The sequence below is a fragment of the Bubalus kerabau genome, chromosome 9 (genome assembly GCF_029407905.1).
Source record: "Bubalus kerabau isolate K-KA32 ecotype Philippines breed swamp buffalo chromosome 9, PCC_UOA_SB_1v2, whole genome shotgun sequence".
Lineage (NCBI taxonomy): Eukaryota > Metazoa > Chordata > Mammalia > Artiodactyla > Bovidae > Bubalus > Bubalus kerabau.
The window spans coordinates 47516017-47543994 of NC_073632.1; the positions used below are offsets into that span (position 1 = coordinate 47516017).

The following is a 27978-nucleotide window of genomic DNA, read 5'->3' on the forward strand; positions in this document are numbered from 1 at the left end:
ACTAAAATGTCAATGTGGTTTTTAACAAATGACCTGCATAATCTTAATGAGATGGCTGTATGTAAAACAAATACCTTTTAATCCATTTGTTTTTCATAATTTTGCTTACTGTTAGTAAAAATGTTAATAATTAAAGACCGAGTTCATATTGTTTTCAAAGCTAAACTGAAATAATGACATTGTATCCAGTAAGTAGAATTAAGTAAATGAATAAATCTAACAGGGGAAATATACTTATTAGGCATATTAACCACAATTCAAATATTTGATTTTACTTTTTTACTCAGCACACACATAACAAAAATTTATTAATATCAAATTATGTTACACATGTTTTCATTGTTATCATTTTAGTTTATGTTGATGAAATTCTTTTGTTTGTTCTTAAGAAATATGGGTGCTGAATAGCTGTAATACCTGTGAGTTTCTAACTGGAAGTTTTATTTTGCTTATGCTTTTGGAGATTCTAGGGATATAGTAGGGATAAATCTAGGTCGACTCAGTTCTTTTAATTGAGAGGAAGTATTTATTATAGAAAGGAATGCTACCTTGTCAGTTAGACCTAGTCTTCTGACTTGAGCATCTTGTGATATGGCATTTAAGTTAAATTGGGGCCAAATGACAGCACAGAGCTGCATTTACCATTTCAACAGAAGCATTTCACCTCATAATTTTAAACTGAGGTTCTCACTGTGTTCCATGTATCTACTTTACTATTACCTGTGAATCAGCATGTATGAAAATAATTCTTGGGCACATGAAGTTCTAGGTCAAACCCTCCTTTATAAATGGTTTTAGATTTTAATTTGCTACTTAATATAGCCTATGTGAGTTATATTTTTGAGGTCATATTCATGTTTGAATCATTTATCAGAATCCTTTGCTGAAGATTAATCTCAACTCTTTTTTTTCATAAAATTGTATATTCTAAATAGGATGTGTTGTTAGTGTGTTAGTCGCTCAGTCCTGTCCAACTCTTGGCAGCCCCATGAACTGTAGCTTTAATGAAGATTAATCTCAACTCTTTTTTCATAAAATTTTAAATTTTTTCTAAATAGCATAGTTCGACACATTTTATTTGTGATGGCACCACCTGCATATCCAGTAGTACTAAAACCTGATATCGCCAGGATTCAGTTTTCACCCACCCAAACCTGCTGCTGCTTTAATGTCCTCTATCCTGGTGACTCAGATGGTAAAGAATCTGCCCGCAGTGCAGGAGATCCGGGTTCGATCCCTGCACTGCGAAGATCCCCTGGAGAAGGAAAGGCTATGCGGTCCAGTCTTCTTGCCTGGAGAGTTTCATAGACAGAAGAGCCTAGCGGGCTACAGTCCATGCATGGGGTTGCAGAGTCAGACACACTGAGCGACTAATACTTACAGACATCCTGGTGATGGCACAACCCTCCTTCTAGCCTAGAAACTTCTTTTACCACTTGCAGGCCCTTGTACTCCACATCTGGAATGTGTCTGGTCCTGCCAGTCTCCCCACTGAAATCTCTCTTCCATTCCTCTGTTTCCATTCCTAGTGCCTCATTCCTAGTTTAGGCCTTTACTATCCTTTTCTTGTGGGATGGTGCTAGCCTCTTGTCTCTTTGTCAACCATCCTTTTCCCTTCCAGTCCACTGTAGACCTTTAGAATAATTACTCAGTCCCTGCTCAGGAACTTTGAAATAGTTCCTCACTGCTTAGAGACTAAAACTCTCATTCCTTTTTTGGCTTCTGAGGTCTTGTCAGGTATACCTCTAGCTGCCTTTAAAATTTTCCCCGATATCCCTATAATCTCTCACATACAGTATACGGTTGAACTACTGATTATTCTTTAGATCCTCCTGAGATTTCCTGCCTCAGTGGCATTTATTTCTCTTGTCTTAAAACACTTTACCCTGTCTCTACATATTCAGATATTACCTGTTCTTCAGAACTTGCACAAATGTTAAACTTATCCTTATATCCATCCCTACTTGAAAATAATCTGTCCTCCTTGTTGGTTACTGTTGTACTTCATCTTTGCTCCTCTTCTGGCATTTGTCTCTTAGCGCTATAGTAATTTATATAGATGTCTAGAAGATGTTCTAGGCCATAAAGTTATTGAGAGAGTGGGGTCAGTGGTTTATTTTGGTATACTACTGCTCCGGTATACAGTAGATACTGAGTAAATATTTCCTTCGGAGAAGGCAATGGCAACCCACTCCAGTACTCTTGCCTGGAAAATCCCATGGACGGAGGAGCCTGGTAGGCTGCAGTCCATGGGGTTGCTAAGAGTCGGATGCAACTGAGCAACTTCACTTTCACTTTTCACTTTCATGCATTGGAGAAGAAAATGGCAAACCACTCCAGTATTCTTGCCTGGAGAATCCCAGGGACAGAGGAGCCTAGTGGGCTGCCGTCTGTGGGGTCGCACAGAGTCGGACATGACTGAAGTGACTTCGCAGCAGCACCAAATATTTCCTTAATGAATGAATATCAGTAAGAATATTGATTATTACAGCATGTTTTTTTATTTCCTTGTATTAATATGTGCAAAGCATGGACTGGTGAGGACAGTACAAACATGACTATATCAAGACCTTCTTAGGAATTTAGTTGGAGAGAAGAAATATAACATGTACGCAAACAATTATACTACAAGACAGATGAGAGAAATTGTGATCGTGGCAATGTGAGAAGTAGAGTAAATGCTACTCAAGGTTAAAAGAGGTTCTGAATGGGGGGATAAGGGAAAGCTTCAGAGGGTGCCATTTAGAATTTAAAGAGAGATTTGGGAGATGAGGGTAACCTGATGGAGTGTTGGATGTGACATTTCTGCAGGGAGAAAGCACTTGAATTATCTCAGAAAGAATGTGTATTTCTGTCAGGTTCAAAAATGGATAAGCTGAATTAGGGTAGTATGAAGTCAGACTAGGAAGATATGAGTTGGAGCCTGATTGAGGAAGCCCCTAAATATCAGGCTAGGGAGTTTGTTTGTTTTTAAGTACTGAAAGTTTGTAAGCAACAGAATTAAGGGTTTTTTTCCTGATTAAATTATTATTCCCTATTAAAGAAGCCACCACTGATTATTATTACCTCTTACATAGCATGGACTAGATACACACACACATATACATATATATACATACATATACACTCAATATATATATTATATATATTATTGAATTATAGTTGATTTGCAGTGTTAATTTATGCTGTACAACAAAGTGATTCAGCTACACATACACTTTTTTTTTAATATTCTTTTCCTTTATGGTTTATCATAGGATATTGAATATGTTCCCTGTGCTGTAGGACCTTATTGTTTATCCATTTTACGTAGAATAGCTTTCATCTGCTAATCCCAGCCTCCCATTCCATCCTTCCCCCAACCCTCTTCCCCTTGGCAACCACAAGTCTGTTCTGTATGCCTGTGAAACTGCTTTTGTTTCATAGTTAGGTTCATTTGTTTCATATTTTAGATTCTACATACAAGGGATATAATGCTGTATTTGTCTTTCTCTTTCTGACTTAATTTCACTTAGTATGATAGCCTCTAGTTGCATCCATGCTGCTGCAGATGGCATTGCTGTTTCCTTTTTTATGGCTGAGTGGTACTCCATTGTATATATGTGCCACATCTTATCTATCTCTTCATCTTGTCAGTGGACTTTTAGGTTGTTTCCATGTCTTGGCTGTTGTGAATAGTGCTGCTGTGAACATAGGTGTGCATATATCTTTTTGAATTACAGTTTTGTCTGGATATATATCCAGGAATATATCCAGACAAAACTGTAATTTCCAGGAGTTGGATTGCTGGGTCATATGGTAACACTATTTTCAGTTTTTAAGGAATCTCCATACTGTTTTCCATAGTAACTGCACCAACTCACATTCCCACCAACAGTGTAGGAGGATTCCCTTTTCTCTGCATCCTCTTCAGCATTTGTTATTTGTAGACTTTTTAATGATGGCCATTCTGACTGGTATGAGATGGTACCTCACTGTAGTTTTGATTTGCATTTCTCTAATAATTAGAGATGTGAAGCCTCTTTTCATGTGCCATTGTGCCATTATTGGCTGTCTGTATTAGCATGGACACAGTATTGAATTCGTGTTCTGAATGTGGTTCTGACCTGGCATAATATTTGTTTATATTTGACCTGTACAGTCCCCTAGTGCCTCTCCTCCTTAAATAAGTAACTCTAACAAGATTTGAAGCTTTAAACCAGTAAGAATAGAGTCTTTGGTAGCCTCCTTAGTTCTTTCACTGATCGTGAGGCCTGCTATCTGGACCATATTGTCATACTGTCATGGTTTTGCCAAAAAATTTTCTGGAATAGATTTAAAACCATATGTTTACTTTATAGATACATTTTGCAGTAGATATAGAAATATAGAAATATGAATATGGTTAAAAGGGGTATGATGGAGACTTTTGAAAAACTGTTTCTTGTATGAGCTTAAGAGATGTTTGGCAAAACTAATACAGTGTTTCAGGTTTAAAAATAAAATAAAATTAAAAAAAAAAAGTAGAGTTGCAGTTTTAGTCAATGAGTAGGTTTTTTTTTTTTTTTTTTTTTTTTTTTTCTTTAACCACTATGAGGTACCATTTCACACCAGTCAGAATGGCTGCGATCCAAAAGTCTACAAGTAATAAATGCTGGAGAGGGTGTGGAGAAAAGGGAACCCTCTTACACTGTCAATGAGTAGGTTTTTTAAGTGCTTCATTTCCTACTACTGTAGGAAATTTGGGTTTACACTGTTAGTCACAACTGTTTCAGAGTGTGTACCATCTCTAAATTTTAATTTCGTGTGAGAAACATAGGAAATTCATACAATTAAAAGTGTTAGAGTAAATATAAAATTGCAATGTAATAGTATATCTCAACAAATTAAAAAAGTAAATAAAAACCAGTGTTTTGGACTTCACACATAGAAGCACATCATCAATGGGGTTGATGTTTTTCATTGTGATTGAGTGCATATCTGGAAAAATAATTATGTCATTTGGGTCCTAGAATGTAATACAGAAATAGAGAATTTAAATAAAGTCATCAAAAGTGTTGCTTACATTGAGAAATTGTTTTAAAAGGAAAGGAGAAAAGGAGCTAAATGTATTCAACTTAGCAAAGAGACAGTAAAATAGAGACATAAGTCTATAAATATTTGGAAGTTGTAAACACCAAGGGAGGAAAGATGTATTTTAATTTTACAGCAGGATATAGCCAAGAGTAAGAAGATGAACTATAGGATGACTCATTTTTATGACATTATTATTCTGGTAGCCTGGAAGAATGCCAGGATATAGTTTATCTCTTTATCAAAATTATGAACTTCTTGAGAGCAAGAATCAGATCTCACTAATTTTTGTATTCCTAGTGTTGGCATAATGTTTGTACTCATAAGTTACTTGAATTTTAGCAAAGCATCTGGAAATTGCACATTATTCTTTAGCAAAGGTAGAGAAATGTGGGCTAAATGGTAGTATTGTTAAGTGGATTTATGGCTCCTTTGTTACAGAATCTTGCTACTGGATCAGTGGCATAAACTGAACTATAAGTTAAACTTTTTTTTTCCCCTTCATATCTCTGTGCTTAGCAGATGATAAATGCTAGGTCTTTATTAAATGAAGGATTTGAATGAATGCTCTAGGGTTCTAACCCTAGCTCTGTCTTTTAAAAAATATGGCAGTTCCATTGCAAAATTCTAACTTGAGTTTTATATGGTAATTATTCTTCACAATAGTGGGCTAGTAGTGGGTCATTTGAAGTTCACAAGCACAAATAGCTAGTATATGGTCTGCAAACATGGTACGTGCAAGTTTTTGTGAGATCCAGTTGGAGAAAATAATTTTACATCCTGTAATCTTTAGAGTTTTATTATTAACTAACATCTATGGAACAGTTTTGGATTGGTATAAAGTTACTTCTGTTTCAGACCTAGAAAGTGAAAGTATTACTCGCTCAGTCATGTCCGACTCTTTGTGACCCCGTGGACTGAAGCCCACCAGGCTCCTCTGTCAGTTAAATTCTCCGGGGAAGAATATTGGAGTGGGTCGCCATTCCCTTCTCCAGGGGATCTTCCTGACCCATGGATCAAACCTGGGTCTCCTGCATTGTAGGCAGCTTCTTTATCATCTGAACTACCAGTAGGCTCGGTTATAGCCCTGAAGACATTTATTCTATTAGAGTCACAGTTTTCTTAAGTTAATCGTGAAAGTGACAGCTCATTATTTTTGCTGTATTCTGTTCATTACAAGTCACTAGGCGTAGCCCATGTTTGTCTTCCCTGGTGGCTTGGTAGTAGAGAACCCACCTGCCAATGCAGGAGACACGGGTTCAATCCCTAGGTCGGGAAGATTCCTTGGAGGAGGAATTGACTACCTACTCCAGTATTCTTACCTGGGAAATCCCATGGACAGAGGAGCCTGACGGGCTACCGTCTATGGGGTTGCAAAAGAGCTGGACATGACTTGGCAGCTGAGGACACAGGCACAGCCGTATTCAACAGGAACAGCTACATAAGAGTGTGTGTACCGGGGGTGGGGATGATTGGAAACTATGTCTGAAGCTGCCTACCATAGGTCTGAGAGGCTTTTAAATAATGTTTGGATCCTGTTATTGTCCTTTTTATTTAGTTAAAATACAGTAAAGAAAATGCAAGAAGTCCCCTCCTTTCATATACAGCCTCTTCCATGTATAAAAGCTACTTGCGTAGTAAGAATTTCAGGATAGTTCTAAAGAGTAATGAAACATTATGAAGTACCAATTATTCCTTCCCTTTTCCATTCTTCAGTGATTTACTCGCAGAATTTGGTATACGTTCCTTACTTTTCCCCTCCTCGCCTCTCCCATCACTCTTTGCCCACCCTGCTATTAGATCACAAGTTTAATCCACGTAAACCTAGAGGGTGTGTGCAACTGAGATCCAGGAGTTTTCACTTTGAACATACCGAGAGGTTCTTTCTTTCTTATGCAGTCTGAGGCATATTCTTATCACTAATATTAGTACTTATTATTATGTTTGTTTTTCTTTTTCACTCATTTATGTAAAGCAATAGCAAAAATGCAAGGAAAAATTTAAATGATGACAAAAACATTGTTTTCCAAGGTTGCTCATGCTGTTGAGTTCAACCAACTAGCTGACAAGCAGTAGAAGGACAGCGTGAAATATAGTCCTTTAGCCAAAAGGAGCATTTGAAGACTCTTTAGGAACACCATTACAGGAAAGTGCTATATATGAAATCAAAGATGTCTTTCTGTTTTCTACTCAACTGGAAAAAAAGTGCTGTGCTGTTCTTCTTTGTGAAAGTTTGATTAAAATATTAAATGCTGTGGTACATACAAACAATGGAGTATTACTCAGCCATTAAAAATAATACATTTGAATCAGTTCTAATGAGGTGGATGAAACTGGAGCCTATTATACAGAGTGAAGTAAGCCAGAAAGAAAAACACCAATACAGTATACTAACGCATATATATGGAATTTAAAAAGATGGTAACAATAACCCTGTGTACGAGACAGCAAAAGAGACACTGATGTATAGAACAGTCTTTTGGACTCTGTGGGAGAGGGAGAGGGTGGGATGATTTGGGAGAATGGCATTGAAATACGTATAATATCATATATGGAACGAGTCGCCAGTCCAGGTTCAATGCACGATACTGGATGCTTGGGGCTGGTGCGCTGGGACGACCCAGAGGGATGGTATGGGGAGGGAGGAGGGAGGAAGGTTCAGGATGGGGAACACATGTATACCTGTGGCGGATTCATTTCGATATTTGGCAAAACCAATACAATATTGTAAAGTTTAAAAATAAAATAAAATTAAAAAAATAAAATAAAAAAAAATCAAAGCTTTTACTCAATAAAAATACTCTGTATAAAAAGAAAAAAAAAACACCTTAATACAGGTTAACAAACACAATTCATTAAATGTAAAACAAATGCAATTGTATGACTTTTAAATTGTTAAAAAAAAAAATTAAATGCTTGGTTGTTGGAGAACTGTCTAGAAAATCTCTCTGTGCCTCACAGCTTCTCTTTGTATCTTGTTTGACAAGGAGATGCATCAAAGTCTTTAATTTTGCCTATGCTAAACAGGGCCCGATAAGGGAAATGTTTATACTCCAAAGAAACCCTTAAAATCTTACTGTAGCCATCATTTCAGCATTTTGCAGGCATTTTGATAATGTTTTAGAATTTTAGCTTTGATCTTATGGTATGGGAGCTTTGAGATCCTAGATTTTTTTTTTTTTTTTTGAGATCCTAGATTTAAAAAAAAAACTATTTCTAAGGTGGTTAGTCCCGCTCCTCAAGCCTTGGTTTATTCATCTGTGAAGTAGCAGTGACGGTGCTTTACTTAGCTGTGGAGTCTGTAGCGTTAGCTCTAGGGCTCCTGAATTCCTGATTTTCTGAAGAAGCTTCTTCCGCACATTCTTCTGAATATCATCAGCAATCCAATATTGCCCTTGCTTTTAACTGCTTTCTTCTCTGGAATTCCTTTAGCCTGATGCTCTTCTTAGCCCCTTCTGGTTTACAGAGTAGAGCCCTACTATAAATATGTGAAACATGCTTCTTGGTATTTAAAAAAAAAAGGTAGGCCATGTTTCATCTGGTTTATATTTAAATATTGCTAATATTTTTTGCCAAGTCTTGTATTTAAGAATACAAGAAACTTGCTTAAATGAGATCAAAGTTAGTGTTTCACATAACTTTTCATTCAAACAATTCCATAATTCCATGTTAATCAAATGACTATTATTTTTCATTTGATTTATTAAGAATTGTGACAGAAAGTAGTATTTATTTTAATATGATTTAATCACCCTAATTTCTTTCAGAATGCAGAGCTAACAATGAAAAAAGTTAAATGTGGCCTGTTTATTCTGACCTGTAATTTTAGGTGATTCTGGATAGTCACAGATCTTGTCACATTGAAGATTCACACTAGGGCTTTTGTGGGTGACCTTTGGTTCCTGACTAGCTCCTTAGAGCTAGTCCTCCACGGTCAGTGGCTCAGCTGCTCCTGACGGCAGTCTGAAGGCCTTTGACTGTGGTGACGTCATCTGTGTGCAGTGACTCCTGTCCTGCTCCCTCTGTACAGCCCTTGTGAAGATAGGTAAGGGAATGTTTCTTACAATACTCTAGATCCTGCCACACATACTTCACAAATGTAAGAAGGGATTATTGAAGTGTTTTGTAGATGTGGGGCTGCAATTCATTTTGGCATGTCAGTTTTTCCATCATCCATACCCATAGCCCAGTCAGTGGAGTTTCCAGCAGAGTTCCATACATCTGTCGGTTTGAGTGAGAGCATAATGCTCTACCATCTGTTGCACAGGCAGGTGATACACACTAAGAATCACACTTCTTAGAGGGTCAGCTTCAAAGGGGACGTGGTTTGACTCACAGTGGCCTCTAAGGCCTCTTGAGCTTCAGCTCAGGGTCAAGATTCTTTTGATGATCGCTGAGTTCAGTATAGTTTTATTGCCTACACTCAGAAACACATGATACAGAAGGTTATTTGCCAAGTTAACTTCATAGTCCCTAAAAGGTTATATAGTCAAGATAATCTTCCACAATGACGGCAATGGCAGAAACTGGTGAGGAACCAGGGCATACAGAAGGAGCCGCAGTACTTTGAGTCCTATGTTTAAAACTGAAGAATTAATTCAGACATACTATTTTATTAATTTTATTGAAGTAGAACTTGTATGCAATAAAATGCACTCATTTTAATTACAAATTGATGAATTAGGACAAATATATATATTGCCACAGGCATTCTTTTTTATTATTTTTTTATTGAAGTATAATTGACTTGCAACACTCCATTGGTTCTAGGTACACAACATAATGATTTGATATTTCTATACATCACAAAATGATCACAATAAGTCAATAGCAAATTTAGGGCAGTTTTCAAAGACCAAAGTCACCATACAAAGTTATTATAAAATTGTTGACTGTATTCCCCATGCTGTACCTTTCATTCCCATAACTTATTTATTTTGTGACTGGAAGTTTGTGCCTCTTAATCTCCCTCACCTATTTCACTTATCCCCTCCCACCCCTCCCCTCTGGAAACCACCTGTTTGTTCTCTGTGTCTCCGAGTTTGTTTCTGTTTTGTTTGTTTATTTGTTTTGCTTTTCATATTCCATATATAAATGAAATCATTTTGTATTTGTCTTTGACTTCACTTAGCATAATACCTTCCAGGTTCATCGATATTGTTGGAAATGGAAGATTTTATTCTTTTTTGTGACTTGAGTAATATTCCATGGTGTGTGTATACACCACATCTTCTTTATCTGTGTATCAGTGGACACTTAGGTTGCTTCTGTATCTTGGCTATTATAAATAATGCTGCACTGAACATAGGGGTGCAGATATCTTTCTGAATTACTGTTTTTTTTTTTTTTTCCCTGAAAAATATCCAGGAATGGAACTGCTGGATTGTATGGTGGTTCTATTTTTAAGAAAATATGTATACTATTAAAAAAATTTTTTTTTTTTGGCCACACCAACAAATAATATGGAATCTTAGTTTCCCCTACCAGGGATTGAACCTGCATCCCCTGCATTGGAAGAGCAGAGTCTTAACCACTGGACTGCCAGGGAAGCTCCCACAAATTTTTATAATAATTTCTTACCCAATTTGTAAAGGACCCAGGCTAATTCCAAGTTGCATGGCTATTCACAAACCTTCTCCATTAGAAGACTGTTAGATACCAAGGAGGGCTTCCCACGTGGTGCTAGTGATGAAAAACCTGCCTCCCAATGCAGGAGACATAAGAGACGTAGGTTCAGTCCCTGGGTCCAGAAGATCCCCTGGATTCTGGATCCCCTGCAACCCACTCCAGTATTCTTGCCTGGAGAATCCCCTGGACAGAGGAACCTGACAGGCTGCAATCCATAGAGTTGCAAAGAGTCGGACACAACTGAAGTGACTTAGCACACATGCAAGCAGATACCAAGGAAGGGCCTGATCATTTAGCTGTGAAAGATTTAAAGACCCAAGAGTGGGTGGGAACAACAGGGGTTAGCAAATGACATTTACCTCTTAAGTCAGTGGCAAATTCAGGGTAGCTCTCAAAGACCAACGTAAACTAAGGGTTTTAGTTTAACAGAGCACAATAAACATTATTAAGAGCTATTTGCACCTGATATTATGGATTGAACAGACACAGATGCTGTCATTAGGTGGTCACTTCCAAGCCTTCAGATCTTGACTTTGGTCAAGACTAGACTCTTGAGAGGCAACTGAGACTATGCTTCCAAATAAAATTAAACTCAGTGCATTAGTTTCCTATTACTACTGTAATAAATTGCCACAAATTTAGTGGCTTAAGACACACAAAGTATCTTAGAGTTAAGAAATCCAAAATGGGTCTCACTGAACTAATAATCAAGGTGTTGGCAAGGCTTTGTTTCTTTGTGGAGACCCTAGGGAAGAATCTGCTTTCTTGCCTTTCCTGTCTTCTTGAGATCACCTGCATTCTTTGATCTTGGTTTCCTTCCTTTTAGCTTTGAAACCAGCAATGGCTGGTCGAGTCCTTTTCATTGCTTCACTCTGATGCTGATTCTTCTCTGCTTTCCACATTTAAGGATTATTGTGATTCCATTGGGCTCACCTGAGCAACCTTATTCTATTTGCTACCTTAATTCCCCTTTGCCATGTGATATAACATAGTTACAGGCTTCTGGAATTAAGACGTGGACATCTTTGGGGGTGAGGGCAGGCCACCATTCTGCCCACCACAGGCAATATCACAGCTCATTTGGGGTGTTTCATCTAGAGCAAGGGTTCAACAGCTGCTGTCAGAACTGCCCCATACAAAGGGCATCTTCACCTTCTGATCTGTGAGGAAGAGCCGAGAACAAGGATCATTAATTTATTCATTCTTGCTACCTACCATGCAACTCTCACAAGTATTTGTTTTGGTCCTTGTGTTGTAGATGTGGGGAATACAGTGGTGTGCAAAATGAACAAGAAAGGTTCCTAAACTTGATTTTAGACTAGGAGGGAAATAGACATTAAACAGTCACATGACTAAATATATGATAATTTGAAAAAGACCTGTGGTAAGTTCAATAAAGGAAAAGATCAAGGTGCTTTGAGAGGATTTAAAGTGTGAACTGACCTAATCCAGGAGGTCAGAAAGTCTTCTTTGAAACTGGTGTTTGAGCTGAGCTGGAAAGGATAAGGTAGGAGTTGAGTGGTTGTGTGGCATGTGCAAAAGCCCCTGCCCACCACTGACATTCTATTTGAGCAGCATTATAGGATGATTCGGGGCTTCCCTAGTGGCTCAGATGGTAAAGAATCCACCTGCAATGCAGAAGACCTGGCTTTGATCCCTGAGTTGGGAAGATCCCCTGGAGAAGGGAATGGCAACCCACTCCAGTACTCTTACCTGGAGAATTCCATGGTCTGAGGAGCCTGGCGGGCTACAGTCCATGGGTTTCGAAAGAGTCGGACACAACTGAGCGACTAACACACACACACAGGATGATTTAGATCCCTTATTGGGAATGGCAGTATCTTCATCAAGAGGGGATCTTGCATTTAAGGACTGATGGTTCATTTCACTGGGAGATTACTTATGATGGTTATTTTGTGTGATTATATTTTTACCTAAGTACCATCAGAGTAGAAGTCTTTTCTTGGTGAGTGCTGCAAGCCAATTGTTCATTTGCCAGGTGTGCTTTTGTTCTCATAAGCTTGGCCTAGAGCGTACCACTGAGAGACGGGTTCTAATCCTGGGTCTGCCACTGTGTGGACAGTGAACTTGGTTGAGGTTGGAGGTTTTTTTGTTTTGTTTTGTTTGCATTTCTTCATGAGTAAACTGAGAGGGCTCAGCTTCTTAATTTCTACCTCTGACATTCTTAATTTCTCAAGGTAATAAGACTGAATTCTTTGATTTGAATATGAATGTCACAAATGTAAAAAGAAAACTGCTTTCTACCAGTGTTGCTTCTCTGCAGATGGACTGTACTAGTTAATAAATAGGATAGCATTTGAGTGTCTTTGTGGCTTTATTTCCTGGCCTTGCTGTCAATGTGGAATGTATCTTGATTATACACTGTTGGTGACCTTGAAGTTACTTAGGTATATAGCCTTCTGGATACATGTGTTTGTCTTGCATTAAGCTTTTTATAAAGGCTGCTTTTTATTGGTTCTTGTTAGAGAAAAGAAAACCTTATCTCTGCTGTTCAGGCCTGTGACCACTCCTAAAAGGCAAAGACAAAGAAGTGCATTGTTCACTGTCTTGCGGTGCTGGGTTGGCAGCTGTTTACCATGAATACCAAGGTTTAATTAACAAGGATGCCCGTTACCGCTAGACCATTTTAAAGTAAAATGAAATTAATCATAGCATTTAATATTATAGACTGCTCCCATTTTAAGACAGCCTGCATCTTGTTATAAATACATAGTTTCTAACTGGGAACGAATTTTTGCTTAGAAGTGGCACTTTAAATTGTGGTTAGGTTCTCTTGAATACAAAGGCCTATTTAACCCACAATACACCGAAAGTATGACACTTACAGAATTATGGAACCTAATGCCATTTTCCTGGATTTCTGTGGGAGAAGTACCGGTTTTTAGATTTAGAATATTTGCTTTATAAACACATTTCATCCTTCTAAGGTGTTCCAGACAGTAGGCTGGGCACTGAGACTACAGGCACAGATGAAATACAGTCCCTTTCCTAATGAATGCATGGGGGTAGGGGGAGATACACATAAATGGATAGTCATAAAGGAAATCTCTTTTAAAAAAGAAATTATAAGGTATATTCAGGTATCAGCTATGTACAAGATGCTGAGAGCACAGAAGAATACATAACCAGTTGGGATGGGGCTCTCCTGGAGGACTCACACTGAGCTGAATCTGAAACGATGAGGAGAAATTTATAAGAATGAACTGGGAGGCCGTGGGTGGGGAGAGCATTCCAGGCAGAGGGGACAGCATGAATAAGGGCATGGGGTAAGAAACTGTTAGTCACTCAGTTGTGTCTGACTCTTTGTGACCCCATGGACTGGGGCCCACCAAGCTTCTCCATCCATGGGATTTTCTAGGTAAGAAGACTGGAGTGGGTTGCCATTTCCTTCTCCAGGGGTAAGAAACTGGGAGCACTTTAATATTAGTGGTGCAAAACAAGAAGTAGTGAAAGAGGAGGAAGGAGAGAGAAGTGGGCACCAGATTACAGTAGACTTAAAAAATTTTTTTTTTTAGGCTGTGCTGGGTTTTCATTGCTGCACGGGCTTTTCTCTAACTTGGGGGAGAGAAACTACTTTCTAGTTGCCGTCTGCAGGCTTCTCATCGCAGTGGCGTCTTTTGTTGTGGAGCATGGGCCCTAGGGGGCTACACAGGTAGTGCTAGTGGTCAAGAGCCCACCTGCCAGGAAGGGGTCAGGAAGATCCCCTGGAGGAGGGCATGGCAACCCACTCCAGTATTCTTGCCTGGAGAATCCCATGGACAGAGGAACATGGCGGGCTACAGTTCATGGAGTCACAAAGAGGCAGACACAACTGAAGCAGCTCAGCTCGCATGCATGCACGCCCAGGTTCTAGATGCTGGGGCTTAAGTAGCTGTGGTTCCTGGGCTCTAGAGCACAGCCCCAGTGGTTATGGTGCACAGGCTTAGTTGCTCTGGGGCATGTGGGGTCTTCCCAGATCAGGGATTGAACCTGTGTCTCCTGTTTTAGCAGGCAGGTTCTTTACCACCGATAGAGAAGAGAAGTAAGTGCATGAAGGACAGATGTGGTGGTTTAGTCACTAACTCGTGTCTGACTCTTTGCTACCCCATGGACTGAAGGCCACTCTGACCATGGGATTTCCCAGGCAAGAATACTGGAGTGGGTTGCCATTTCCTTCTCCAGGGGATCTTCCCAACCCAGGGATCGAATCTAGGTCTCCTGTATTGCAGGCAGATTGGGGATGCCAATAATAGATCATGTGTGTGTGCTCAGTCCTGTCCAGCTCTTTGCGACCCCATGGACTGTAGCCCACCAGGTTCCTCTGTCCATGGGATTTTCCAGACAAGAATACTGGAGCAGGTTGTCATTTGCTTCCCAAGGGGATCTTCCTGACCCAGGGATCTAACCTACATCTCCTGCGTTGCAGGTGGATTCTTTACCACTGAGCCACCAGGGAAGCCCAGAGAGGAGGAGATAGTAGATAAATCTTTAGGAGGTAAGATAATCAAACCTGAGGACTGATTAGATTTGAGGAATAAAAGACAGGTGCTCAGACTTCTGTTTTTGTTGACTGAGTGACTGAGAAGGGGATACCATCAGAGAGGTAGGGAAAATGCAGTTTGAACACGTTGAATCTGAGATGGTTGTGGAGATGATGACCAGCATACAGCTGACATATCTCTAGATATATAGGGACTTAGAGGAATAGATTTTGGAATCATTGGCCATGAGTGATTATTGAAACCCTGGAATAAAGTAAAATTAGGACTTAAAAAGTGTGTTCAGAAGTGAGCTTGGCATATTTCAGGGTAAGTGTTTATTCTAGTTTCTTACAGTTTCCTTTAAAATGTAGAACTTGCCTATCAAAGGACCATGATTACTGACCATTGGCAATTTTCACTCAATTTTCACTCATTCATTTATTTGTTCATTCATCCAGCAAATCAACAGATACATAAAGTGGTGGCAGAAATATCTTCCCTGCTTTTTAGGAGATTGCAGTCACAATAATCAGATACTCTATATTTTTAAAGCAATTACTATCAAGTTATTTTAAAGGGTAAATATATGATAAGACTGATGCTACTAGCAATTGAGTGTTGTATTTCAGAAAAAAAGCATGTTTCTTAGTTTTTTGCCCTGTTTGTTGAAACACAGAATCTTGTTTGTTCAAGGTGAACAATGGAGAACAGTGTAAACAAAGGAACATAAACTGAGGATTTTCTCCTGGGAACGTACTTCTGTATCAGATGTGACGAGAGTCGTGCCACTTCTGTATTTAAAGAAAAGAATAGTTGTAGCCACTAATATTAGGCTAGCACTGTTCATTGTTCAGAAACTAGTCTGATTGATATCTGATTGGTTTTTTCCTGTCATTCAGGATTGTAGACAATTGTGTTTGTGTTTTTCTGTCTTCTTTATTGGTACTGATGAGAGTCATCTTGTGGGTTTCTTATTTTTGTTCCAAATGTCCTGGGGCAGGGAATGTAAAGCAAATTAATAGGATGAATTGTATATTGTTAGGCTGTTCTATTTATGATGTGCCAATTAACTGAAATAAACTTAACCCTGTGGAAAACAATTGATTCTATAAAAGAAAAAACCTATCTAAGATACACGTAAAACATCATGAATGTACATTCAACGATTAACTAATTCTTGTAAAATGCAGATATTTCAAGAAAAATTTCTGAGTAATCATATGGTTTATCTCATTATTTCCCTGACTTTTGCCTTTTAAATACAATTTAACTAAAATGAACCCTGCAGCCTTGATTTGTCTATCCAGTTTTATTGCTGATAAGTTAAATACGAGGTTTCCAACTCCTGCCATTTCTACTGTTTCTATGGTAACTAAAGTGTGCAAACCCAGCAGTATCACTTTCTTTCACAGCTGGCATTTTGTGTTCACAGTAAGAAGAGGGGTTTTAGTACAGCATCGTCTGTGTTAATTGGAATGTAACTAGGTCAGAACCATTTTGGTATCCTCTTTCCATTCTTTTAGGTTTATGTGCGGGGGGGGGTGTGCATGAGCTGCAGTTTCCTTTGTTTTTTTAATAGCATATACCTTCAGTTAATTAATCACTGTCAAAGTTAGTCTTTTGAAAATTCAGCATAATATCTGTAAACACACCTGAGTGTGGAATCTTGAGGGTTAGATGGAGTTGTTCCGAGACATGCCCCCAGCCCTGTATTTCTTGAGTAATTCTCCTAAAAAAAAAAAACAAAAAAAAAAAACAGGGAAATTGATGTGAAAATGCTTTGAAAAGTTAAAAGCATCTTATTTTTATTTGTTTTCTTTTCCATTATGATTTATGACAGGATATTGAAGATAGTTCCCTAGTTAAATGCATTTTCATGGGCGATCACATTATTTTGTTGTTACTTTCAAACATCAGATATCTTATGACCTTAACAATTATTTACGTATTCTGAAGGGGATAGTTAATCCCAGTTAAGAGGTATGCATTTCAAAATGATTCCCTCTGCGATTCCAGATTTTAACTTGACTACAGGAACCTTTCTCTGTGGATACTGCCCAAACTCTGGGTTTCTTTCTCAGCCTGTACAAAAGAGCTGACAGTCACTGCTCTCCTAAATCATGTCACCACTTCTGCCCTCATCTCAGGCTCTATCTACATGGAGATCCCACACTCACAGCTTCCCTGGGCTTCCAATAGACATGTCAAAATCATTCTCTACTGACTTCAGAACCCGCTAGACCCTTGTCTCTCTCTCCTTATCCTCATTCCACTGTGCTGCTCCTGTTCGTATTCCCTGTTTCCATATAGCACAACTACAGGAACTTCTAACCAGAGTTAGCTAACAGTGACCAAGACTGGCTTCCTGGTTTTCTCCCATTCAGCAGCTCATAATCTACTTTCATTTCATCTTTTTTTTTGGCTGCACCGCAGGGCATGTGGGGTCTTAGTTCTCTCATGAGGGATTGAACCCATGTCCCCTGCAGTTCCTAGTCTTAACCACTGGATCCCCAAGGAAGTCCCCATTTTCATTTCTTATGTGAAACAATTTTTGTTCCTTTGTTACATACTCTGTATTTTTATGTTACATCTTTCTTTTTTTTTTTAAAGGGTTTAAGCTCAAATTTTAGGAACTGCAAATAATGTAACAAATGGTACATAAGATGGTTTACTTGATACTTTTACAATTTAAAAAACTGTTATATCCCAGAGATTGCCATTCTCACTAAGGCCTTGAAAAATGTACTCTAAATCTCCCTTTACTGGGCATTCCACACTTTCACTACTGAGGGCCAGATTCAGTCCCTGGTTAGGGAACTAAGGTCCTGCATGCCACAAGAGCATGGCAAACAAACAAACAAACAAACAAACTAAATTTGCCTTTGCCTGTTTCCCACTTATTTGGGTCTCATTTACTGCAGCTACCTTCTGTAAATGCACAGAAATTATTTTTTCTAAGTCACCAATGACCTTCTGATTGTCTCTAAATTGCCTCTTCTCAGCTTGCATTCTGCTGTTCCTGAAGACCACCTTTTCCTTTTTAAGCTCTTAGCTTCTAGAAGCCTATGCTACCTATGTTTTCTTACCTTGGATGCTCCTTCACTAGTTCTTTTATTGGCTCTTGTTCTTCTACCCTTTATTCCTCTCAGCATTATTTTTTTTTCTTATTAAAAATACTACTTCTCTAATTACAAACAATACCAAAACATACAAAGTCAAACATTATGGAAATATATAATGTAGTAGAAAATAATAATCTCTCCAAACCCTGCCATCAGAGATTGAACAGGACACACATACATCAGTTCAGTTCAGGTGCTCAGTTGCGTCTGACTCTTTGCAACCCAATGGACTGCAGCACGCCAGGCTTCCCTGTCCATCACCAACTCCCAGAGTTTACTCGTACTCATGTCCATTGAGTCGGTGATGCCAGCCAACTATCACATCCTCTGTTGTCCCCTTCTCCTCCTGCCTTCGATTTTTCCCAGAATCAAGGTCTTTTCAAATGAATCAGTTCATCGCATCGAGTGGCCAAAGTATTGGAGTTTCAGCTTCAGCATCAGTCCTTCCAATGAATGTTCAGGGTTGATTTCCTTTAGGATGGATTGGTTGGACTTCCTTGCAGTCCAGGAGATTCTCAAGAGTCTTCTCCAGCAGCACAGTTTAAAAGCATCAATTCTTTGGCGCTCAGCTTTCGTCACAGTCCAACTCTCACATCCATACATGACCACTGGAAAAACCATAGCCTTGACTAGACGGACCTTTGTTGGCAAAGTAATGTCTCTGCTTTTGAATATGCTATCTAGGTTGGTCATAACTTTCCTTCGGAGGAGTAAGCGTCTTCTAATTTCATGGCTGCAGTCACCATCTGCAGTGATTTTGGTGTCCAAAAAAATAAAGTCTGACACTGTTTCCACTGTTTCCCCATCTATTTCCCATGAAGTGAGGGACCAGATGCCATGATCTTCGTTTTCTGAATGTTGAGCTTTAAGCCAACTTTTTCACTCTCCACTTTCACTTTCATCAAGAGGCTTTTGAGTTCCTCTTCACTTTCTGCCATAAAGGTGGTGTCATCTGCATATCTGAGGTGATTGATATTTCTCCCGGCAATCTTGATTCCAGCTTGTGCTTCTTCCAGCCCAGCATTTCTCATGATGTACTCTGCATAGAAGTTAAATAAGCAGGGTGACAATATACAGCCTTGACGTACTTCTTTTCCTGTTTGGAACCAGTCTGTTGTTCCATGTCCAGTTCTAACTGTTGCTTCCTGACCTGCATACAGGTTTCTCAAGAGGCAGGTCAGGTGGTCTGGTATACCCATCTCTTTCAGAATTATCCACAGTTATTATGATCCACACAGTCAAAGGCTTTGGCATAGTCAATAAAGCAGAAATAGATGTTTTTCTGGAACTCTCTTGCTTTTTCTATGATCCAGTGGATGTTGGCAATTTGATCTCTGGTTCCTCTAAAACCAGCTTGAACATCTGGAAGCTCACAGTTCACATACTGTTGAAGCCTGGCTTGGAGAATTTTGAGCATTACTTTATTAGTGTTTGAGATGAGAGAGATTGTGTGGTGGTTTGAGCCTTTTTTTGGCATTGCCTTTTCTTTGGGATTGGAATGAAAACTGACCAGTCCTGTGGCCATGAGTTTTCCAAATTTGCTGGCACACTGAGTGCAGTACTTTCACAGCATCACCTTTTAGGATTTGAAATAGCTCAACTGGAATTCCATCACATCCACTAGCTTTGTTCGTAGTGATGTTTCTAAGGCCCACTTGACTTTGCATTCTGGGATGTCTGGCTCTAGGTGAGTGATCACACCATCGAGATTATCTGGGTCGTGAAGATTTTTTTTGTATAGTTCTTCTGTGTATTCTTGCCACCTCTTTTTAATATCTTCTGCTTCTGTTAGGTCCATACCATTTCTGTCCTTTATTGTGCCCATCTCTGCATGAAATGTTCCCTTGGTATCTCTAATTTTCTTGAAGAGCTCTCTACTCTTTCCCATTCTATTGTTTTCCTCTGTTTCTTTGTACTGATCTCTGAGGAATGCTTTCTTATCTCTCCTTGCTATTCTTTGGGACTCGGCATTTCAGATGGGTACATCTTTCCTTTTCTCCTTTGCTTTTTGCTTCTCTTCTTTTCACAGCTATTTGTAAGGCCTCCTCAGACAGCCATTTTGCTTTTTTGCATTTCTTTTTCTTGGGGATGGTCTTGATCCCTGTCTCCTGTACAGTGTCACGAACCTCCATCCATAGTTCTTCAGGCACTCTGTCTATCAGATCTAATCCCTGGAATCTATTTCTTACTTCCACTGTATAATTTTAAGGGATTTGATTTAGGTCATACTTGGTCTAGTGGTTTTCCCTACTTTCTTCAGTTTAGTTCAGTTGTTCAGTCATGTCTGACTCTTTATGACCCCATAGACTGCAGCATGCCAGGCCTCTCTGTCCATCACCAACTCCTGGAGTTTACTCAAACTTATGTCCATTGATTCGGTGATGCCATCCACCATCTCATCCTCTGTTGTCCCTCTCCTCCCACCTTCAGTCCTTCCCAGCATTAGGGTCTTTTCAAATGAGTCAACTCTTCACATCATATGGCCAAAGTATTGGAGTTAGTTTCAGCATCAGTCCTTCAAATGAATATTTAGGACTGATTTCCTTTAGGATGGACTGGTTGTATCTCCTTGCAGTCCAAATGACTCTTCAAGAGTCCTCCAACACCACAATTCAAAAGCATCAATTCTTTGGCAGTCAGCTTTCTTTATAGTCTCTCACATCCATACATGACTATTGGAAAAACCACAGTTTTGACTATTTAAGTCTGAATTTAGCAATAAGGAGTTCATGATCTGAGCCACAGTCAGCTCCAAATCTTGTTTTTGCTGACTATAGAGCTTCTCCATCTTTGGCTGCAAAGAATGTAATCAGTCTGATTTCGGTATTGACCATCTGGTGATGTCCATGTGAGGAGTCTTCTCTTGTGTTGTTGGAAGAGAGTGTTTGCTATGACCCATGCATTCTCTTGGCAAAACTCTATTAGCCTTTGCCCTGCTTCATTCTGTATTCCAAGGCCAAATTTGCCTGTTACTCCAGATGTTTCTTGACTTCCTACTTTTGCATTCCAGTCCCCTAGGACATCTTTTTTTGGTGTTCTAGAAAGTCTTGTAGGTCTTCATAGAACTGTTCAACTTCAGCTTCTTCAGCGTTACTGGTAGGGACATAGACTTGGATTACTGTGATATTGAATGGTTTGCCTTGGAAATGAACAGAGATCATTCTGTCGTTTTCGAGACTGCATCCAAGTACTTTGTTTTGGACTCTTGTTGACTGTGATGGCTACTTCATTTCTTCTAAGGGATTCTTGCCCACAGTACAGATATAATGGGCATCTGAGTTAAATTCACCCATTCCAGTTTTTAGTTCGCTGATTCCTAAAATGTCGACATCACTCTTGCCATCTCCTGTTTGACCAGTTCCAATTTGCCTTGATTCATGGACCTAACATTCCAGGTTCCTATGCATTATTGCTCTTTACACACACACATAATAAATCATGCAATTTGTAAAAATTATGGATAAGACAGAAAGATAACAAAATGATGCTTATTCTAGTTATGTAAAACCTAGTCTTTCCACATCCCCACATTGTGATGGGCAGCTCCCTCTTTAACCTTTGCCTTACCCCTTCTCTACTTCTCTTCTCACATGGACTCCAACCACATTGACCCTTTTGCTTTTTTTCCAGTTAGCCAGCCTGCCAGCTCACCAATGTTTTTCCTAACTGCTCCAAACAACCATGACCTTGGCCTACTGGTAATCTTACGGCAGCCCTCATAACTTTCAGAGCACAGGCCAGACGTGCTCAAGAACCTATCCAGTTCTGGTACTGAAATGACTTGTGCCAAAAGCAGAACCATTGAAAGAGCAGGCCAGCCCTCCCTTGGGCTTCCTTCTGTTTAGAATCATCAGTGCTTTATCACTCTATTCTGCCCAGCACTGTCCTCCCTGGTATGTCTGCAGTTCACCCGTCTTCAGGCATTGAACTGCTCTTCCCTTATTACTGCACTTCTGTCAGGTCTTATCCCAAATATGACCTTCTCATGGAAGTATTGTCTAAGTAATTTAAAAGAATGCTTGCTAAGTCACTTCAGTTGTGTCCGACTCTGCATGACCCCATAGACAGCAGCCCACCAGGCTCTTCCATCCCTGGGATTCTCCCCATCCCTGGTGTTCTCCACCCCAGAACACTGGGGTGGGTTGCCATTTCCTTCTCCAATGCACGAAAGTGAAAAGTGAAAGTGAAGTTGCTCAGTCGTGTCTGACCCTCAGCGACCCCATGGACTGCAGCCTTCCAGGCTCCTCCATCCATGGGATTTTCCAGGCAAGAGTACTGGAGTGGGGTGCCATTGCCTTCTCCGAAAGAATGCTTAAGTAATGTTAAAAATAACACCCTTCTAACCCACTGTCATCAGTACCTTATCCCTATTCCTTTACTTTTTGTCTGTATTATCTTAGTGTATGATAAACACAAAAAGAATATTCGACAGATTTGTGTGTACCTTACATGGTGAAACAGTCGAGAGCCTATCACTTAACCCAGTAACTGGAACATTACCAATAGCTTGTTTCTGTTTTATCTTTTCCCCTTTATCCTGTCCCGCTTCCTCCCAAGAAGTAACAAAACATCCTGAATTTTGAATCTATTATTCACCCCTTCAAAAGTAATAGGTTTATCACATTTGTATATATGCCTAGACAGTACATTTTTAAGCTATTTTTTAGCTTTGCTTGGTTTTAAGTTTTATGAAAATGGCATCCTGCTATATATAGTCTTCTGAAGTGTGCTTTTTTCCCTTCAACATAGTGCTTCCAAGATCTGAACATTTTTTACCTTTATTTGTAATTCAGTGATTTTCACTGCTATTTTTAAAATTCATTGTGTAAGTCTATCACATTTAATTTCTCCATTTTCCTATTAGCTAGAAATTTGGGTTATGTCCAGATTTTTTTTTCTTTTTTGAGGATTACAAAAGGCACTATGGATATTCTTTAGTGTATCTAAAAAGGGAATTACTGAGTTGAAGGGTATGCAATTGTTCAATTTTGCAAGATGATGCCAAATTGTTTTCCAAAGAAGTTGTACCAGTTTATTCTCCCACCAGCAGTGTACTGGAATTTCCCCTGACCTATTTCCTACTCAACTGTTCTTAATTGTTAACCAGTCTGCTAGGTATAATAAAATGGTATCTCAATAGGATTTTCATTTGCATTTCCCCCATTATTGATACAGTGTGGCATCTTTTCGTATGCTTAGTGGTTAAACTGTTTTCTTCTTTTTTTAAATTCCTGTGCAGACATGTTGTCCATTTTTCCCTTATGTTGTTTTTCATCTTGATTTGTAGAAGTTCTTTATTCTGGATACTAAACCTTTGTGGCTGATCCATGTTGCAAATAGTTCTGCCTGTTTGTCTTTTTATTTTCCTGATCTTTGATGATTGGAAGTTGCTTTAATTGCCAAGTTTATCAGTCCTTCCTTTTATGGTTATTCTTTGTATCTTGTTTAAGATATTCTTCCCTCCGAGAAGGCAATGGCACCCCACTCCAGTACTTTTGCCTGGAAAATCCCATGGATGGAGGAGCCTGGTAGGCTGCAGTCCATGGGGTCGTGAAGAGTTGGACACGACTGAGCGACTTCACTTTCACTTTTCACTTTCATGCATTGGAGAAGGAAATGGCAACCCACTCCAGTGTTCTTGCCTGGAGAATCCCAGGGACGGGGGAGCCTGGTGGGCTGCCATGTATGGGGTCATACAGAGTCGGACACGACTGAAGTGACTTAGCATAGCATAGCATAGCATAAGATATTCTTCCCTACTTTAGGGTCAGAAAGATATACTCCAGGTTTTTATTTCCTTCAGTTTTAAAGTTTTGTTTTTCACATTTAATTCCTTAATTCTCCTGAAATTACTGTATATATGGTATGAGGTGAGGATTCATTTTACTTATTTTTTCCCCATTTGGATAACTTGCTATGCCAGCACTATTTATTGATTAATTCTTCCATTCTCCACTGATCTGAGGTTCTTATTCTTTCAGTTCTCCATTCTCTCCCATTGATCAGTTTTACCTATCTCTGTACCAGTCCCATAATGTTTTAATTACGATAGCTTTAAAATAAATCATGAGCCAGATTCTTCTCTTCATCCCCTCCTCCTAATACCTTGTAAATCTCTGGGCTATTCTTAGCTGTTTGCTCTTCCACATACATTTTAAAATCAGGCTTTCAAGTCCCGCAAGGAAACTCTGATGGAATTTTGATGCAAATTGTATTGAATATATAGATAAGTATGGGGAGAATTGATGTCTTTACTATATTGAGTCTTCTTATGTATAAACATGAGCTCTTAATTTATTTACAACTTCCTAATGTCATTTAAGATAAGGTTTAAAGGTGTTCTATATAAAAATCTTATAAATCATTTGATATATTTATTCCTAGGCATCTTACAGGTTTTTGTTTTGTTTTTGCTATAGAAATGCTGCTTTTGAAAAACTGTATCTCCTACCTTTTTTTTTGTGACATAGAAGTACAGTTGACTTGTTCATACTGTTCAAGTAGCCATACCTCCTGTTAAACTTTTTTACTATTGCTAATAATTTGTCTGTAAATACTTTGGGCTTTCTATGTAGATCATTATATGACCTGAAAATAACAGTAGTTTTGTTTCTGCCTTTCTAATGCATATGTCTTTATTGTTTTATAGTACTGGACTTAATGTTGATTTCAAAAAAAGCTGAAAGTAAAAGGCTATTAAAAGATATAGCACGCAAACTGCTAAAAGAATCAACTACAGTAGTGTTATACAAAATAGCTTTTAAGACAAGAGCATTATTAAGAGTGGGCTTCCCTGGCAGCTCAGTTGGTAAAGAATCTGCCTGCAATGTGGGAGACCCAGGTTTGATCCCTGGGTTGGGAAGATCCTCTGGAGAAGGGAATGGCAACCCACTCTAGTATTCTTGCTGGAGAATTCCATGGACAGAAGTCAGCCATAAAACTAGATGCAGAAATCTCTTGTATTGTCCTTATTATTTTTCCATGGTACTGATCAATACTGATGTACTGTATATTTGTTATTATCCTTTTTTCCCCACTGGAATATAAGCTCATGAGGTTAAGGATTTTGCCTGGTTTTGTTTAGTATGATATCTCTAGGATCTAAATTACTGCTAGATGCTCAGTTGGTATTTGTTGAACGAATGACTGTGGAGGGTAGAGAAGGTGGTGCAAAAAAAGCAATGCCAAATCTTGAGCTTTTACCTTGAAATGCTCTTATATGTTCCCCCATGACTGTTGTCACAAGTTAACTTTTCCCCAGTTGTAGTCCACTTCCGACTGGCTTCTGTCTTTACTTTGTGGTCCATCTGTCTTTTCCAGTTCATCCTTCATAATACTACCAGAATTTTTTTTTTCCTAAATATTGATCTGATTATCTCAGTGTCTTGTCTTGGCTCAGCCTATAGAATAAATTGTAGTTTCTCTAATGTGACATTTATTTCTTCACTGAGCTTTCTATGCTCTAGTCACATCATACCACTTCTAGGCTCTTCAGCATGCTCTATGTCTGTGGGTTTTCTTTGTGACTGTGCTCTTAACTTTTGGGTTCTCTGAGCCTGAAAGTCATTCTTTTGTTTATGCTTATCAAAATCTTAGTCATTCTTAAATTCATCTAAAGTCATTTCCTTCCTAAAGACTACCCTGATATTCACTGAGAAGAATCATCTAATCCCAGCAATTTCTTTTGCTGTTTTGGTACTTTTTGTAATCTGCCCTGTACTCTAAAAGTTCTCTCTCTTTCCCTACTAGCTATTAAGCTCTTTGAAGATAAGGCTTCATGTTTTATTTTTCTTTGTTTCCCGAAAGTCTGCAATATAGTGTTTTATACATAATGGAGCTTTGATAAATAGTTGTCAGACTTATTTTGAAGGTTTGGTTTTTGTCTTATGCTGTTTTTCTCTTTCTGCTATAGTTAACTAATCATGTCTCATGTCTTCAATTATCACACTCCAGTGACAATAAACTTCAAATCTGAATCTTCCTGTTTCCACTGTCCTGATTAGTGCGACTAGGCCTCTGACACAACTCCATGTGTCATCTTCTCTTTCTTGTTCCCCCTCCCAAATCAGTACCTCTCATAAATTTTCTATCACAAAGACACCATTCTGCCAGTCACATTACCTCAAAACCTTGGTGAAATCTTTATCACCCTTTGTCTTCTGCCTTCAACTAGTCAGTAAGTCCTGTTAATTTCTCCTTTAAAATGTTCCTCAGCTCCATAACTCCATCTTCATTTCTGCTGAGCAGTCCTTGGGTGGGGCCCTTATGACCCATACCCAGTTCTGACACCTCCCCCTTTCCTGTGCTTCCTTGGTGGCTCAGCTGGTAAAGAATCCGCCTGCAATGCAGGAGACCCCGGTTCGATCCCTGGGTTGGGAAGATCCCTTGGAGAAGGAAAAGGCTACCCACTCCAGGACTCTGGCCTGGAGAATCCCATGGGCTGTATAGTCCATGGGGTCACAAAGAATCGGACATGACTAAGCGACTTTCACTCATACTTCCTGTAATCTCGCCGCCTGTAATATAAAGATCAGATTACTTCACCTGGCGTTTAAGACAATGCAGGGTCTAGGTTCATTCTGCTGCCTACGACATTTGTCCTCTGCTTTCTCTCAAGTCAGACTTCTTACTTTCTCCCAAGCTTATGTCATTACCTTTCATGTGCTCTACTGTGCTAGCTCCTGTTCATTTTTCAGGATCTGGATGGTGGACATCACCCCTGCCCCCCACCTTCAGTTAACATTTCCCTTAACAATGGAAACTAATCATTTCCTCCCTGTTCATTTTTATTTTTAGTGCTTATTGTTTTCATTGAGACTTTAAAAAGAGCCAGCAGATTGGAAGAGATCTTAAAAGTAATCTAGTTTAACCTCTAACCCAAGACCTCAGTCTTCTTTATAATTCATAATTAGCATTAGCTTCTAGTATTACACAAAGCTTCTGATATTTCTATTTATATAGTGAACATCTGGAACTTAGGAATTTGGTTTCATGTGCTTTTATTTTTCCTTTTAGTTCTTAGTATGGTTCACTGTCCTGGAAGATACTAAAAATATATTCATTGATTAAATAAATGAATCATAAATTTTCTCTTCAGAGAATTTAGAGGAGGCTTACTTGCCCAAAAGCCTCTCTGCCTTCAACTAGTCACAAAATCCTGTTAATTTCTCCTTTAAAATGTTACTCAAATGTCTACAAATAAGAATGACTTTTAAAAAAGTCTTAAAAGATGGTGGATACATTTTCAGCCTACCCTTTTCTTTATATGGCTCTGTATTAGCCTTGACTTTTATTTTCCTTTTTCTTGAGATGATACTTGGAATTTCACTTTTGCATGAACTATAAGGTATATGAATTTTAATGGAGTCTGTTGAATGTTGACCATGTTTTCCTACAGTAGTTTAGAACTATTTAGCAAGAAATATTCCACTTGACTCATTTAAATGAAGGTAATTATCTTGTGGCTGGGAATTTATATAAAAATTTTCAACGACAAAAGCCCTTTGTTGTGTGCAGTAATAGAACAGCTTATAATTTATAAAGGTTTAAAAATTATTACTAGTCATTACTTCTGAGGGGTAAATAGAAATGATAGCTTTAATTCCTTTGTGATTATTTGTATGATACAATTTTGAACATAAGATGTTTCTATAGCAAGGATGTTTTTAGAAAGTTAGTGCTAATTTCAAGTATGT

At 38.8% G+C, this 27978-nt stretch overlaps 1 protein-coding gene across 7 annotated transcripts in view; it reads left to right on the forward strand.

Moving 5' to 3' along the window:
* CDK19 (cyclin dependent kinase 19) overlaps positions 1-27978 on the forward strand; it is a 173371-nt gene that overhangs the window by 120356 nt on the left and 25037 nt on the right. The window lies entirely within an intron of this gene.